Source organism: Chroicocephalus ridibundus, chromosome 3, assembly GCF_963924245.1.
Source record: "Chroicocephalus ridibundus chromosome 3, bChrRid1.1, whole genome shotgun sequence".
In the NCBI taxonomy this organism is placed as follows: Eukaryota; Metazoa; Chordata; class Aves; order Charadriiformes; family Laridae; genus Chroicocephalus; species Chroicocephalus ridibundus.
Genome location: NC_086286.1, coordinates 54,338,139 through 54,356,659, shown reverse-complemented (window position 1 = coordinate 54,356,659; position 18,521 = coordinate 54,338,139). Strand labels below are relative to the sequence as shown.

Genomic DNA, 18,521 nt, shown 5'->3' with positions numbered 1-18,521 from the left:
CCGAGCTGGCCTGCACTTGGAAACCTTCCAGTGGTGGCCACAGCAAGGAGGGGCAGCAGCTCCCAAAATACTGCTCAGGACCAGTACACTGGAGGTGAAAGAGATGAGTAATACAGCAAATATTACACATGAAATGTGTCTTCACTGCAGGAACACAGAGATAAACCTCACGAGTTTAATATAAGTTAACTTCCACTCCTGATGGACATACCTTAACTGTCTGTTCCAAAATAATTACTATGACCCCTTTGAAAAATTTATGTGGTCTGTAAGTGTTAGACAATACTGTTTATCTCTTCTCCTTGAGGAGTATTACCAACCTCAAGTATCAATATTGGAAAAATAGAGAGAGATGCATTAAGCTGAAAAGAACAGTGAGATTCCCATTCAAATGCTGATCTACTTTATTTTTTTTGTCTGTGAGCAAACACAGATAGAAATGGGTTAAATGTTCATTTTTTTTTAGTCACAAGGACGAAAGAGAATTATTTTTAGAACTAAAAGGAGGAATTCTCACATATTCACTGTACTCCAGGAGACAGTTATTAAAATACAACATCAAATACAGCAGGACTTGTGATAAAATCATTAGAGTTAGCAATACTGCTATAGCTTCTATAAATCCTGCTAGAAGATGCTTTGAAAACCCACTGAAACAGTAAATCAGCAAACTTTCAATGTGTGAATACAACTCCAAAATGTAATCAATAATAATTTCAGATGCTGTATATAAGCATTTAATCTTCCATGAAAAAATGCTTTAGAGTTGCACATACTATAGAATTCATGGCAGTGTGTTGGTATCTCCAAAAATATAATCTCTGTGTTTTAAGGATTTTGTTGAATAAAGCAGCTTAAAAACTGAATTAAATAAAACCTCCCCATTACTAATCCTTATTAGTTGCCCGCTTGCTGCTCTGAATGCAACAAATAATAATTTTAAAAAGACAGCTGTAAGGCAAAATGAGAAGCTGATCTGTATCATTTTAGCTATGGATGGTCCCAAAACCTTTACAGAGAGCTGGAGGAGCACTTATCTTGTCCCTATGGTGCAAAAGTCCCCATGGCTCACCAGTCAAATGTAACCTTAGGAAATCTTCTTGAACTGCACATATAATCGAATTTGCCTGTAGCTGTAATGGATATCTCTCCGTTAGCGTTAATTGCTCATTTTTATTGTTTCAATACCTGAGTATCTTTTTAGTTTCATGGGAAGTTCCCTGGATCTAAATTCACACTTCTCTGATCTTCATTTCAAAGACAAAATATATCTTATGTGTGGGGAGAGATCCACAAGAAAAAGCCATCAAAAGTTGAGTATCTTAAAAAACCCAGGCTAGAAATGAAAATGGCATTATTACCACTTCCACCCAAACTTGTATGAAACCAAGACTAACAGCACTTCATTACACAAATGAACGACAACAATCAGATAGTAATGTAAATAATTTCTGATAATCAATTTTGCTTCTTAATATATTACAACTGTTTGAAATCAAACTATATTCTCCAGAAGGGGCACAGCCATATATGTACACATTTGAAGTGCATCTTTAGGAACAACATTAATGTTAAAATGTGCTATCTTTTAACACCATCAGTCTCACAAACAATGCATACAAAGTAGATATGAGTCCAGGTTCTGACCGTGTCACAAAAGACAAGCTTAGCTTTCACAGCTATTACACCGTCTGATAATTCTGCAGCCCACAGTATCTGTGTCATAAGGCTTTGAGAAACTCAATCTGTATGCAATGCAGATTTATCCAAATTCATTTGGCATTGGAACAGTCACTGTGTTCCAACATTTGCAGATTTTGTATCTAAAGAAAGCGCTTTAAGTTTAAAAGAGAGCTAAAAGTTTTGTTCCTGAGATCAGTAAAGACGAAGATGTAGAGATTATGTTCATAATGCCCAGGTGAAGCTACTAAATACTCATTTAGGATAACCCCAGGAGTTATTAATAGGAGCCTTGCTTGAACCAAACACAATTTATTTTAGAAAGGAGTATTATGAAAGTCAAAAAATTTGCCATAGAATGTAACAAGGGCCCTTGCTCAATCTAACATAACAGTCTAGTAATGTAAATCTGATGTACATTTTAGAAGGTATTTCATAGGTTTCATTTCATTTACATAATGTGTTTGGCTGAATTAGGGGCTTCATGAGAATAATATATAAGAAAAATGTTTCTCACAGCAAGGGATAAATTGGTCCTTTTTGTTCGCCAATTAGGAATGTAACCACTTTTAAAAATTGAAAATCCAACATTACAATGCATCACAGAAAATTTCCATAATAAGTCACTCGCTCCCGTGCTCTGATTCCTTTTCATTAGAATTTTATCAGCATGCATTTACTTAAATGAAAAAGAAAGGAGAACCTAAATGTTTCTGCTTCATGTTATTACTGTCGGATAACTGTGTGGCACAACAACAGCACGGTTGGAAGCGTTATCTGGTCTGTATGCTCCTTCCTCCTTCTCTTACTGAGAAGCAGCAAGACGCAGATAATTCTCAGATAGACTGCAACAGTATACTGTCTAAATAAAGATAGCAAGACTTGATCTTGTTTAGATAAGCAGCCCACTGGGAAATAAATTGTTCTAGTATATCCCAAAATCTCATGACAGTTATTAATGTACTGAGAGTGAGTCCAATAGCTATGAATGTGAGGGGCTACTTAGCATAAGGAATTATTTGCAGACATAACAGTGGATTAATTTATTTATCTCTCAATGCCTACTGCAGAAAAATGTGAGGCAATTCGTCCCTTCCTTGGTCTTTACCCTACGTATTTTGAAAAAGGCTTGACTGAGTAAAGGTTAAACAGCCCACCACATATACCAGTCTATTATTTTTTAGAAAATGTGAGTAGCCACAGTCTGAAGCGCTTTGGAGCAAGGAATACATCTAAGCCTGTAGAAATCTCTGAAAAACATGTTGGACAAATCTGTGAAACCCCTTCGAGGTCATTTCTAGGTGACAGTTGGATTTTTCTCACCTCAAGCTCAAAATCTTAACCAAATAATAATAAAAAACCTTAGCAGATGTCCGTAAGGCTGCCTTGCTGGGATTACAGTCAGCGAAGCAAAAATAGCCATTTGGGATTCATTTCTGTGCGGTAAATAAATCTGAATGCACACAGTTATATCACAGCCTTTAACCCCACCTATGAGTGCTATATTTATCATAACACACTTCTGCATTTCTAATACATTTTTCCATGTTGGCAATCCTCTTGTACTTCAAAAAGCTTTCTATATAAGTACCATGAAACCATTTAATTTATAAATGGATCTCTATGCAGTTCCAAAATGAATCTGTGTTAACTTACAGGTCAGATCAATAACCACCATTCAAGAAAAGATGAATCACTGAATAAAATGTGTAAAAAAAAAGAAAATATGGAAAATATAAACTTTGGTGACACAGACACTAGAGGCACTCTTCTACTTCATAAACAAAGTAATTAAACAGAAATACTGTCCTTGAGCAGCACTCAATCAGTTTTGGTTCTACCCTTGTAGCAGAACAAAATTACAATGCCTCAATAAGCCAAATTATTCATTCATCACATGGCTTCTTCATAGAACTGTATGCAGGAAGAGTATAGTCTTCTAATTCATACAAAGCTGGTGCCACATCTGGATTTCCCGTCTATTGCAGAGTCCACAGTCTTACTCAAAACTATTGGAAGAATTGCCTGTATGTAACGCTTTAAGTGCATGGTTTTCTTACCATGAAAATATTTCCAAGTACTTCCAGTGAAAGTAGATTATCAAATTCCGTTAGAAATATGCTACTATTTATATAAAATATAAATATAGAAAATAAAGAAAAATTACCACGGTGACTTCTGTTTTAGAACTGAGGCAGTTTGGAGGAAAGTATAGCAACAAATCCTGCCTGCTAATGAGCAATATGATATTACAGATAAATAGAAACAATGACCTAGCAATTGCAGACAACCTGTAAGTAACAATGCAAGCCACTAAATATTTAGACAAGGGTAGGCATTTGAAATGAGTATCAAGACCTTACAAGAGAAAAGAAACAACGATGATGTACTAAGAAAGAAATCTCACTGATCTGACTTTGCAGTCAAAATCCCACCTTTCAAGAACACACAGAAGTACATCCCTGCTTTCCCTTTCCTAAGGGACGAAAATAAATCTTTACATAGACTGCCAATTAAAGGAAAAACAGTATATGTAAATACAGTATTCTCAAAAAACTGACATACTAAATCCACTAAAACAACCAAAAGAATTCTGGTTTGCGTCTTTGATCAGTTGCCACACAACGCATCAAAGGTCATAAAGTCAAGGTTACGAACAGCATGAGACATCACTGTGCAAGCTTAAATTTTCTGTCTGTACTTCTGTATAAAAGTGTATTCTGACCCACAGCTGTTAACTTAAAGGGGCATTGGCAAGTGAAATCTTACCTACTTTCTCCTCTATTATGTTATATGTTTTCCTCTAAAATGTGCTTTCACGTTTCTTATTTCTACTGGAAAGCAGTACCAAGAGGCCAGAACCCAGGAACAGCCTGACAGTAATAAACCAGGATATACGAGGGAAGAACAGGCACGCTTAAAATTAGTGCACATGATGGCAAATGCTCCTTTCAGCAGTGCTCCTGTTAACTCTGTTGTTAAGGTTTTTTTCATGCTATGGAAGTGACACACATTACTGCCTGTAAAATCTGTAATCACTGTGGCAGGCAACAGCATCTGCCTCCCTAGGACACAACAAGGGAATTCTATGTTACATGTACTGGTACATTCATATTAGTACCCAGCATTAAATATGTGCTATGCTTGCTTACTCAGACACGCCTTGCCTGAGCTCTGTGTTCAGACAAAATAACCACCCTTGGCACTAACAGCTGAATCTTATGGTATCAAGAAATGGACAGTGATTAGGCTGGAGAAGAAGCTTTTCCTGTCATCTATCAGACTAGCTGTCTACAGCACTCCTCTGCACAGCAAATAACGGATAAATCAGTCATGGTTTGAAAGCAGATCAGTAGAACCTGCTCCTTTTCCTTCATCTGTGCTTTTAAAACCTCATTAATACTCCATTGGAGAGAAAAGGAAAATACCTCAGTAATGGAAGCAAAAGATGACAAACATGAAGAAAGGAAGCAGCTCAAAAGCTGCCCTAACCCAAGCCCTGATGCCAGTTGACAGTGGGAATATGAGAACAACCAACGGGACAGTGTAAGTGTGAAATGTCTTTGGTTTTCACAGAGCAGGGAGGACTTTGCATGAATGTGGTTCTTCAGAGCTCAGAGAGCCTTGGATCTGCTCTAATCCTTCCAGCAATCCCCTGGAAGCTCAAGGACTACCCTGGCATCAGGCTCACCATGATTTTTTAGACATGTATGCAACACATGCAGTAGGAACACATTAGGAATGGCAGAGCAGCCTCCTTAAATGTTAACACAGAACCTTTGTAGCTTGCTGAGCACCAGCTTTCTGTGAACTGGTTCCTCCATACTGGCTCTTCTGCAGGCAATGACCTCTTAAAGCCTATGTCACTTCTACCCTCAGTTGTTGCCAGAGGCGTGGCAAATGCTTCTTTCCTGGATTTAAGCTGGCTCACAGCAGACCTTCCTCTCCCCGGAGGCAGTGCCCAGCCCACAGCCCCACAGGCAAAACTGCACATCGTGGGCAGCCTACACCAGCCACACAGTGCATTTTGCCCAAAGAGCCTCCCTTTCACAGGCTCCTGACTTTCTAACTAGACATACTCGACTGACAGACTAGGGACATACAGTCAGAAATCAACTTAGTTTGGTTTTCAGAAAAAAAAATACAAAAAAATCAGTGAGGTAACCTATGAAGCTGGGGAATGATGGGATATCATCATAACAGGAGGAAGGGCTAACTTCACCTACACGAGCAGCCCCATGTGAACCTGCAGTAATTAAAGATGAATAAATAGAAAAAGTCAAAATGCCTTTGTACCCTACTGGCCTCTTATTCCCCTGACTGGTTGCTGAGCATTCCATTGATTTCTTCCAAGGATTCAAACCTTATTTAGCCTTACTGCCCACATCAATGCTAGTAAAATTAACATTGTCAGCAAATGTTCTTACACCACTGGAATGCCACTGTCTATGCTGTTAAATTGTTAGAATGGGCCCTGGCAGGGTTTTAGGCTTGCCAAATAGCAAAGTCCAAAACAGTTCCTGGATGTAGTCCAGGGGTTACCATGTGCAACAGCAATCTCCATGTGGCCACTCTACTCTAAAAACTAAGAGAGTTTAATAGCACAAATTTATGGTAGAAGAGCTTTATTCTGGGACCCTTCTCTTAATACCAAAGCTTACCGAATTATTCTCTGTTTTCTTATTTTTAGACTCACACCTCCATTCCCAAAACCAAACCTTTCGAGATAGCCTGTGAAAATTATGTTGTCTGTAAATATATTTCACAGAAGAAAAGTCTCCCAACATGAAAGACAAGCAGAATCATGACCTCTTTTTGCCTTCTTGTGGATGCTGAAATCCCTGGAAAGACACAGGAGGAAAAGAATACTAGATATCATCTTAAGGGATGCTGTCATATTATCCTCTTCATTCCCTGGGACTCCAGGAGGGACTAGGACTGTTGGATACAGCATGTCGCCATTGTGTAAATTTCAGTTATTCCTTTCCAGTGAGCTTTCAAAATACACCCTGGTGCATGAACTTTAAGATTGTGTCTCTTAACATGTATAGAAGAGAAGACTGGAAAACAAGGTAAGGTAGAGAAGTGGGGAAGGGGAAGAGGAAAGAAAAATGTAAGAGGGAACAGGAGGTAGAAGTGATAGATTAAGTGCATTTGCTCCTAGAGAATTATCTTTCACCACCTTAACTTTATGTTTTTTCTCATCTTTCTTTTCAAATATGAATATTCAATTTATGTGTTCATCCAAACAATAACTTGAGGGTGCTTCCCATTAAATGAGTCTTCAGTCTCAACCAAAGATATGATTATTATCTTATAAACAAAAACACCCTCAAGTTATTGTTATAATAAAGAGATTTCTTTATAGAAAACCACTTCTTTCAACTTCTCGCTATCATTATAATGTACAGACAGTATTTTACCCTTTCCTCCTCAAGGCAAATACCTTATAGCATAAACGTCAAGCTGCAGTTATCTGAGAACACCTTCTACATCAGCACCTCCACTCAAAAGGAAGAACAAGCTTTGGGCTAGCGAGTCTCCTTGAATGCATTCTGACTTGGTAGACTTTAAGTGTACAAAGCAGTTAATTCCCCTTAATAGTCTAAAGAAAATAGTTTGCAACATCCACCAGAAAATTGTACTAGCAGTGAGGATGGACTGTTTATGTCATTTTTCTATACTGCTTACAACCTCTACCATAAGATAGTCATATTGTGATTTTTTTTTTTCTGACCTTGTTATGGCCCTTGTCACAAGAACAAAGGTGGAATTTCAATGCCCAACATGCACACGGCTCTATGTTTAATTTGTTTCATTTGCCCCCTCCATCTTTTTCCCTACACGTCAACTTCCATTACATAGAAAAATAGGTGGAATCAACTTTCTAACAAGAAAAAAAAACAACATCCCACTGTCATGGTTTAACCCTAGCCAGCAACTAAGCACCACAACACCGTTCACTCACTCACCCCAGTGGGACGTGGAAGAGAATTGGTAAAGTAAAAGTGAGAAAACTCATGGGTGGACAAATTATTACAAAGTTTGGGAAGTATCAATTCTGAATTCGTAATTGAGCCAATAAAAAAAAAAGCAGAAAATTCTAAAGATCTACAGAGATTAAATTCAACTCAAAAGAGGATTCTGGAAGTTCAAATAATTTTATGTGCCTCTTTCCTGTTTAATTACTCAGCATACATTTTCATTAGTTTTGTACTGACTACTTGGAGGCTGGCTGTTCCTCTTTGTGCCTGTTCTTTCAAGGAATTACAGTATATATTAGGATTCAGGTAATCTACTGCTCTTCCTACAGGAGTACTCAAGGAAAAATCTTCTCCCATTTGTCTACCCAACCTAATAATCTGTGTAACACTTAGGAAGACTGACGTTCATCCAAATATAAGTTTGCATTTCTATAGGACTATTCAATTCCAGATCTTGATACCCAAATGATGCACGGAGTACAGTAAAAGACAAATAGGCACGCATGAGATTTATCCTTCTTCTAATTTTACTGAATATAGTAAGAATGGAAGCAAGGGTATTCACAATATTGCTTTAGAATATCAATCTCTGACTATCCTGTGGAAGCTGTTTGTGATGCTAACATGAACTGACTTCTGAAAGAAGACACATTGCAAGAAATAAATTTGTGGTGGCCATTTCCTCTGTTCTCCAAGCACATCAGGTTTTTACTTAATGCAATACTATTCACATAAATTTCAAAGAGCTTATATGAAGACAATTACTGGAAAAAGAATGTGCGCAGCAGCGCATGTATCTTGGGAACCCTCACAAATACTTCATTTTTGCCCATTTTTTCCTTGTTTTGATGAAGTGGTTCACTTCCCCCCTTGGCCAGTCATGTGGACTGACACAGGGGCTGGGAAAAGATTGGATTTTTGATCTTACCCTCTACTTGTCCTCATTGAACGTTTGGTCAAAGAGAAGGATGCGGCAAGCAAACTGCAACTTTCACGGAGGGGATATAACAGCCATAATTGTCAGCACTCATAAATAGTTTTGACTTCTCATATTTATCTACAGATTTCCCAGAGCACATAGATCATTCCCACAGAGACTATTCATGTTCACTCTTCTGTTACACTCTCTCTCTGTTAGAGGAAGCAACCTGGCCTTGGGAGAAAAGACAGGTTATGGGTAGAAACTTGATACGTACCCCAGTAATTTCCGAGAAAAACTAAGATGAATAAGTTCAGAAATATTAACAGGCATTTACTAAGGTAAGTTTTCCTCTGCCTTCAATTTCCTTTTGACAACTCCCTCAACATGCCATACTTGCTGCATCTGAGCTAGGGTCTAGATTACAGTCTAGCTAACAGGAAAAAAAAGGACGAGTAAAAAGAACATGGAAACAGAATGGAAAACAAGCAAATCAAAAATTTAACATAATCAATCAAATTCATTTAACATGTGAAACAATATCCAGGAGATGTCTTGCAATCATCATGGATAACATCATTACTTAGCTTCATGGCCAGCCTATATTCATTCACAAGCTGATCAAACCATAAATTATATACCTAAATCTTTCCTCACAAATGGTAGATTTCTTCCATTACAATGCCAAAGAGAGTGTGTTTGTACAGAGCATCTAAGACCTGGCTCAGCCCTAAGAATCTGTACACCACTAAAAAATGTCAAAGGAATACATTCAGACTCTGTGGCAAAACCCTTCCTGCTCCTTCTTTTGTTCAGGCTACAAAAAGAGATACAGTATTTCTCAAAACATATTGACAAAATAAACAAACAAATGAGCATCACTTATTTCAAAATGTAGGACAAAATAACAAATGCTTCCCAAAATAAATGTTTGTGAAGTTACTGCATTTTCTCTGTTTCAAATTATAGAACAGTACCTGAAATAAATGGCAACCCCACCTTATTTAAAATGGTATTTACCAAAGATCATTGGAAATTGGATCACTCATCAATCCCTACCTTTTGCTTTTAAGTGAAACATTCAAACTATTGTACTTTTTCTAATCAGTTGAAATATTATATATGAAAACTGTACTCCAAGCTATCAGAACACCAGTCGAGCCCCATGTTGGGCGCCATCATTAATTAACTTCAAACAAAGAACTCCAAAGGTATGATATAACATTTCGCTTAAGAACAACGTGATAAGAGCATCTGTCGTTCCTTTCAGTGGCCAGTCCATCCCAAACCACAATAACCCTTAAAATTTACTTTAAAGTTTTAAAGTTTTACTTAAAGTTTTTACACACATAAGCTTTTTTAAAAATTAGTGTTGTTTAAAAAAGACAGGACATGTACCTACTTACTTTCAACAGAAACACCCAGGACATAGGGGAATAGCTTGATCAGATTTTGGTTTTTAATTTAGATGCTATGTAGAAATAACCTCTGGGATTAAGATTGTTCATAGTAAAAAATAAACATTTCTTTAGGATGTTAGTAATTAAGAGAAAAGTAGACTAGTTAGACTGTGGGTTGTAGATTCTGACAGATAACATAAGGAAAAAACTGGAACAGAAAAATGCAGATTCCCTACCTCAAATCTCTGCACTGCATTATCTTCAGATAGAAACCTCTTAGAGATGGTAAGGAAAAATATCTTTTTAAATTAGGGAATCTCACTTCTTTATTCCACTTCAAAAAAACCTAAAAGGCAATATGGTATAAGGCTCCATTCGCAGAATGGACTGCAAGAACTTCTATGGGATATTAACTTCCATATCTTAAGTTACGACTCATAATAGCTCATGCAAAACATTATTCAATTACACTATTATCAAGCTTACGTGTAACAATACTCAGAAAGGAAATGCCAATGGATGTTTGATACTTAATTTTTAAGTAACTCTAATTCATCTGTTTTCTAGCATATATATATTTTTCTGCCAAATTCTAGTCTCACAAAGACAGAAACTTTTCTGGTAATAATGAAGAGAGCCTTGACATTTAGTGACGAGAAATGGAGGGCACATTGTGAATGCAGCTGTGCAAATTACGTTAGCAAGTAGGGCTAGTAGAGTACAAACTTTTCTGAAGTCACACACCCTGCTCTCAATGTCATTTCATGTCTTGGAAGGTAGTTCACACAGAGATTTATGCTTTCTTCAAGAGAAAGAGTGTTGTACTATGCTCAGCATCACTCATTTCCATATGGATGGACATAGCATACACTTTGATTAGCACAAAAATACTGACTGAATCTCGTAGGAATCTGGTGTTGCGTCTCTGAAGATACTACAGAAATGCTTTTCGTTGCAGCAAAGAAGCAACTAATATCACAGCAACAAAAATACTATACTGGACACTGGCAGGGAAGTTACCAAAATTACTAACAGAAAAGTTAAGGTTTGCCACTTCTTTCCTAGGTCTGATTCTGTTTTTATTATAATCAATAGCTGAGATGTCATTGACTTTAGCTGACCAAAATTTGGCCTTGCACTTTTTTTGAAAAACTACAAAGATATAATTCAACGTGAAATATATTAATACATTAAATTGACAGGGGCAGACCAGGTGTTTTAATCACATCTAAAAAATTTAATTGCACAGCAGCTGGATACAGAAAACATGTTTGCACCTTTCCATCTGCTTAATTTTTCCTGGAAAACATTCTGCTTTAGCATTCGTTAGACATCTCTGTATTTTCAAGTGAAGGAAGACAGTTCTGAAATAACATTAACTGATAAATGTTTTACCGACATTTCCTTGTCTGTCAAAATAGTACCTTTCTCCCTCAACCCCAAATACTATAATGAAGGTCTTGCTCATACCACTTATTCAGGAGTTTGGTGGACTGGTTAAGGCCAGTGAATCTCACTGCTATGCTCTTTCTGACCTGATTTAGAGTTCAGAATCAGAGAGAATAGAAGTTCATCAGCCAAGTTAAAGCTGGAAGTGCAACCAGGCACCATTTGTAGGATGCTTATGCTACTAACTACACCAGGCTTCCTAGCAGTTACATCTTCTGCTGAAAGGGTACTGGAGCTGACTCTCCTTCGTTCCTCCTTTGTGTCAACTTCATAATTCCCTAGCAATGCTCAGACTGTGAAGGAAAAGGCGGGAGAAAAAAAAGAAAAAAAAAAAACAACCCTGACAAATATAACCCTTGAAATGACAGTTACTAGGAATACTAGAAACATTCAGCAATCCAAGCGTATGGATTCAGTTCAAAGCTCTTCCAGAAACTGCCAAGCCCTGTGAGTCTGACTGATCTCCCAAAGAACGTTCAGGCCAACTCTTATCAAAACTGGCTCACACGTTCCCAATTATATAATGTACCAATTACATTTCCCATTCTCTCTTACATTAGCTAGCCTGACAGTGATCTGTTCAGCCACGCGTGAGTCATCAGGTTTGCCCTCTGTTTCTAAATATGAGCTACAGAAGAGAGAAGCCCTTGAACCCCAGCCTGCTTTGGCAAAGTGTGAGAAGTCAATGACATTTCCTTGTCTTGGGGCATCAGAAACCCGGCAGCCTCCTGGCGCTCTGAATCACCACACTACACGTGCTCAGCTGAGTGCTGGAGCCACATGGGTTTTATAAATAGTGCCTACACAGGGATTCAGTGTACTTGCGCAAAGGACCTTTTTATTTGGGGGTTGGCCTCACTACAGACAGCCTTGTTACCAGGGGTGAAGTTTATCGGATTAGAAGCAACGCTGTTAGTATTCAGGACACATTTCCAAGTGCATATGACATGTCAGCTGCTTACATATCTTCCAATTCTGCTTCACATACTCCTTTTAAAGTTAAACATGAAGTGACAGAAGTGTAGAAATATCTGTGTCCTGCACTATGTGAACATAACAGCTAAAAAAACCACCTTGACATGCCAGCTGACAAGAGAAAAAAAATCCCTGACCTCTGCTGAGGCATTCTGATTTTCCTAACATCAACTACTTGCAACAGAGAGGAGAAATGAAAATACATAATCATGAACTCCACAATTAAATATATATATATATATAAAGCATGAGGAATTTTGTTTGCATACCCCCATACACAGCTTCAGTCTTTGCTCCTCTTTCTGTGTCTGTACAGCTACCCATTCTACTTTACAGAGACATGCTGGAGATCTAAAAATAGGGCTACTTAGTTGTTTATTTCATGTATTTGTAGCTATTTTCTTTTAAAAGATATTTTCCTGCATCTTCCATGACAGATACAATGCTTTCAGCAGCTAGTTCTTCCGCTGTTTAAATAGAGTACTCCCCACAGCAACTCCTTTTCCTCCAAAATTAATTCCCTACTTTGTTTTTCTTCCTCTGTCCTTGAGATTTTTCTTTCAACATCTCTCTAGTTCTACCTTCAGCTATCATTTCCAAATCAAGGTCAGCTTGGTCACCCTGGTTTCCTGTGGGACCAGGAATCTTCTTCAACAAAAGAGGATGACCCTCCCATAAAAGTGATGCTACATGACATTTTTCCTATTAGTCTGATTTTGCAATCTGTATTAACCGTACAATCTCCAATTTCTAGAAACACAGGGGCAACAGGTATAGATTCATTTATGATAAACACAGCACGTTGTACATTGCCAAAGGATTTCTTCTCAGTGTTATTCACGTCTTAATTTTACATTCAATTAACCACCAAGAAACTTTTGACCTTTTAATATTCAATATTTGAGAAGTTATATGATGAAATAAGACCTTTCGTTTACCTAATAGTTGGACGATGGGGTTGGTTATGCTTCAAATGCATGCTCTCGGAGGCGGTGGGGGGGAGAGCTGCTGCTCTTTAAAAGCTACACGTGCCCACATGACCTTCAACATCCTGCACATGCCGTGAATTGCATGGGAGACATTTGTTATGTACCTTGAAAGGTGAAGAGCTTCAGCAACCTTGTCAAGATTCTTATCTGTACTCAGAGGATGGGGCCTAATTTTAATCTTGCTTAGTTCTGCACTAATCAGAACTGACTACACACTGAGGACAGTAAAACTGGTCAACTGTAAAACCTGTGGGAGATCAAAATTTTGTGGCAAACCAGGTACTTGCAACTCTCTCGCAGTGTTTCTCAGATACTGGGTCATGATCCCGAGAGAGGCCACAATCAGAACAATCAGAAAATTGCAGCAAAAATGTCACCTCAATTATAATGCAAAACAAATAAAATTAATGGAACACTTTTCAGGAGGCTAAAACCTTCGAAGTCAGGTGTCACAGGTAACAGCAGTGCACATTTTTAAGATAACACAAAAGAAGGCCTATTACAAAAATACTTGTCTTGAAATTGGGCAAATGGGCCATCTGAGAAGTTTGAGAAACTCATCCCTAGCCATTTCATCCAATTTACTAATTTTTCATTTATTATTTACTATATTTATTCATATAACCACCTTATATTCTAAAAGGTCAGTATCCTTATCTGTCATGGATATTTCAGAAAAGTCTAACTGAGATAAAGCTAATGTTCCTGTTCCTGGGAAGAAAACGCCTTCAAATGTTTTCTGATAATCATATTAATGCTCCACAGTGGAGGTGATACTTAATCACCCTGGAAACCAACTGTGTGTAGTGCAGTTGCCAAGTGAAATGGATGAAGGTGTAACTTCCAGACCCAAGTGACAGAGGAGCAAAGCGGGAGAGGTGCTCTGCTGGACCTCATGCTTGCAAACAATGACAGGCTTATAGGGGATGTAAGGGCTGAAGGCAGCCTTGGCTGCAGTGACCATGAGACAGTGGAATTCTGGATCCCGGGAGTAGGGAGCGGGGCAAAATGCAAGATTACAACCCTGAACTTCAGGAGAGAATGATCCGTGATTCCGTGAGAGAAGACTTTGGCCTCTTCAAGGATCTGCTTGGAAGAGTCCCATGGGATAAGGCCCTGAAGGGAAGAAGGGCCTAAGAAAGCTGGTTAATACTCAAGGATCACTGTCTCCAAGCTCAAGAGTGGTCCTTCCCAAGGCCAAAAGTCAGGCAAAAATGCCAAGAGGCCTGCATGGATGAACATGGAGCTCCCAGAAAAACTCAGACATAAAAATAAAGTATACAGAAGGTGGAATCAGGCTCAGGTAACCTGGAAGGAATATAGCAGCACTGTCCAAGCATGCAGGGGCACAGTTTGGAAAGCTAAAAACTACCTGGAACTGAATCTGTTGAGAGATATCAAAGGCAACGAGGAAGGCTTATATAAGTGGCAAAAGTACAAACTCTTGCACTTGGGGAGGTGCAATAACCCCAGGCACCAGTATATGATGGAAGCCAACCAGCAGGAAAGCAGCTTTGCAGAAAAGGTCCTGGGGTCCTGGTGGACACTGAGTTGAACATGAGCCAGCAATAAGCTCTTGCCACAGAGAAAGCTAATGGTATCATGGGCTGCATTAGAGGGAGTGTTGCCAGAAGGTCTAGGGAGGTGATCCTACCTATCCCTCTAGTCAGCACTGATGAGACACATCTGGAGTGTTGGGTCCAGTTCTGTGCTCTCCAGTACAAGAGACACATGGAGCTACTAGAGAGACTCCAGCAAAGGGACATTAAAATGATTAAGAGACTGGAGCATCTCTCATATGAGGAACGGCTGAGAGAGCTGGGACTGTTTAGCCTGGGGAAGAGAAGTCTGAGGGGGAATCTCATCAATGTATAGATATCTGAAGGGAAGGTGTAAAGACGACAGAGCCAGGCTCTTTTCAGTGGTGCCCAGTGACAGGACCAGAGGCAATGGGCACAAACAGACGCACAGAAGCTTCTGACTGAACATAAGGAGAATCTTTTTTACTGTGAGAATGATGAAGAACTGGCATAGGTTGCCCAGAGAGTTTGTGGAGACATTGGAGACGTCTCCATCATTGGAGACACTCAAAAGCTGTCTGAAAATGGTCCGAGTAACCTGCTCTAGATGATCCTGCTTGAGCAGGGGGCTGGAACAGATGACAGATGACCTCCAGAGGTTCCTCAACCATTCTGTGATTCTGTGAATGAGATATTACCATACAGTAGAACAAACAAACAAAGCTAAAAATTACTACATTTCATGAAAGTAATGCAGACTTGCATCATTCATTAATAAAACGTGACTAAGTCTAACTAGCTAGCTGACTAACAGAAGATTGCAACCCCAAACTGAGGAGTGTGCACAAGGGGTGCTGGGCAACGTACGTTTTAAACAAAAGAAAATTATGGGAGAGGATTATTTTATTTTGTTCGTGTTGGGATCATATATACTAACTTCAGCAAGCACAGTATCCTTTCCCTCCCATGAGAAACAAAACTGCTTGCAGGGCTCCTCTGTACCCTTGTTTAATCTGTGACACTGCAATTGGAATTTGTCACTCTAGGAGCTACATCTGATGTTACAGCCTGAAGCGGAGCTAAACCAAAATAAACAATCTGCTCCATTCTGCTTAGACTAATACGACAGTGATGTAAGCCCCAGCACAGTGGAAAATGCATAAATGGGCTGCCACACAGCACACACACACGTAAGAACAGCAACACAGCTCAGAAGTTTTTTTACTAGTACACACTGGGTGAAAGAAGCCTTGCTTGGACTTTGGCTTTGCTATGCAACAGTATATTTTTGTGTGTGTGTGAATGTGAAAAGTATGCTTATTATTTTGAAAGGCTCTAGGAATTTTCTGCTGCACCGAGACAACATTTTTTCCTCAAAAAAAAAAAAAAAAGAAAGAGGTCCAGTCAAGTATTTGCTTCATCAAAACTTGTGCAAAGTTATTAGGGTGGGAGAGTGGAACAGGATTATTTTATCATAAACATCCCACAGTGACACAACTGTGCAAATATTTGTCCCAGTGTCTTGTGTTTGAATACAGTATTCATCCCACCCTCTCTGTCTCTTTCTCTCTCTCTCTCTGGTTTTTGATTTAGGGTCTCTGGAGCTTTGCCAATGCTAGGCTGTTCATTCCAGTTGCACATACACGCTCATTTATCCAAATAGTCACGTTGAAGCCCTAATCTGGTTATTCCTTCTACTCAGGATCACTTGATCAGAATGAGGATGGGGGAAAAAAATGCTGTACATAATTCTGTTAAATTTGTCATCCGGAATGGCTGACCTTAAATCTAGAGTCTTACATGCAGTCATTTTTCCTTTTCTCTCTCCCCAAGCTAAGAAAGCCCTGCAAGGGCAACTGACGGAGCAGGTCACATTTTCTACAAAGATACAAAGAGGTTATCTTGTTCAAATAATTTTATTTCAGGAAAAAAAAAAGAGTATGGAGTGAAAAGAAAGGCAACAAGGTCACTTCAATAACATCACAGAATATTTTCTGTTCTAACTGCCTTACTATTTATGTATTTTCAACTTCAAAGATGAATTTTCACATAGAGCATTTTTATATAAAAAGGCAAGAACAACCAGCAGCAACCCCCCTCCCCCTTTTTATGTTAATAAAGCAGCTCATGAAAGTTAAAGGCCTAAGAGCAAAAAACCTCCTCTCTCCACATCAGGCACAATTTATATGGCCCCAGTGCAAGCTTTCCCGTGTCATCCTGACAGTGACCTCAGGCCTCATCTGTAAAATCATTTTCTCACAGGAGATGAGCTTATCTAGTCTGGGTGATAGCTCAGGTCCTGTGTTTCTTCTCATCAGAGGCCCCCGCATGAGCCCAGCTAAAGTGTAACAGTTAAAATCCAAAATTAATGCTAGGGAAGATACTTAAAAAGCAGGTGATACCCGTTCACATTTTGCAGAGAAGCAGCTGGCCTTCTACAGACATCTTGCCCTGCTTTCTTGCTCCAGCCTTTATGACAGCCCAAACTGCAAATTGCCTGTTTTCCCTCTTGCTGCAGATCATGTGCTGGGCACTGGCAAGGCAGGACTCAGCCCTCACATGCCACTTTTGACTGTGCCCAGAGGACCACAGCACTGCAATATTAGTAAGTTTAGAATTTTCTCGATCTTTCAAATTCTTACTTTAAGCAGCCTCCTCTGTCACATCCTACTAACAAAGGCAACATGCTTTGCATGTACCTGTTTCTGTTCTCAAGCTGTATCTCAGACTGGATCTGGGCATTTCCCAAAGCCTCCCTTCCCCCAGTAGGCAGACTCCAGACAGCAGAAATATTCAGATCTACCCCTAGATGGGGCTACTGTCCACAAATCGCTACACTGGGATTACAAATTTAATTCTCTGAGCACAAGAAGCTAAAATTAAGTACTGACTATTTATTAATCTCCGGCCCATTTATTAACCCCCTCATCCTTCATACACACTTCTCTGGCCTAGGCTGGCACAGGCCAGAGATCATATGAAAGCCCTTAGCCCTTTATCATCCCTTTCCTACCCTGCAGTAAGAGCTATTTTCCAGTCACGTAAAACTAGACAGAAAAAGGAAGAGCTAATGACTGCTCGGAGAAAGCTATGTGTACTTCTTCGATTAGCAGCACCCAGCAAGTGATGTAGGGACACTTCTGTCACGAGATCCTAAACTGAGCTATTTCAACGAGATACAATAATGTGGAAAACACCTGGGGGATGCATATATTAATTTCCCTGTTTAACTCATATGGCACATAGTCTCTTTCAAACCCATTGCCATACAAGGTATCTCCTTCACATTATTTTCTATTTTCAGCTTCACAGTTTTCTTAGCTGATTCCGCCTAACAAGCACTATATTGAAAAGCCAAAGCAAATCCCTAGAGAATATGTTTAATACCCAAATAAAATAATTTCATGAAGCCTTCATGATTTTAGTAAGATCTCAAGAGTGATTTCACATAACAGAATGAACAGTGCTGATATAAACAGATCAAAAAAATTACTGTGCATATTTACAGGTCCCTTTCTACTTGATTGCTTCAGGAACCTGTCCCATGCTGACCTGCACCTCTTAAAGACATTTCCACTTACGCTGAGAGTGCAACTCACTGTCAC

At 39.0% G+C, this 18,521-nt stretch overlaps 1 protein-coding gene across 2 annotated transcripts in view; it reads right to left on the bottom strand.

Annotated features, from left to right (window-relative positions):
• The window catches only part of PRKN (parkin RBR E3 ubiquitin protein ligase), a 786,713-nt gene that overhangs the window by 305,081 nt on the left and 463,111 nt on the right, over positions 1 to 18,521 (bottom strand). The window lies entirely within an intron of this gene.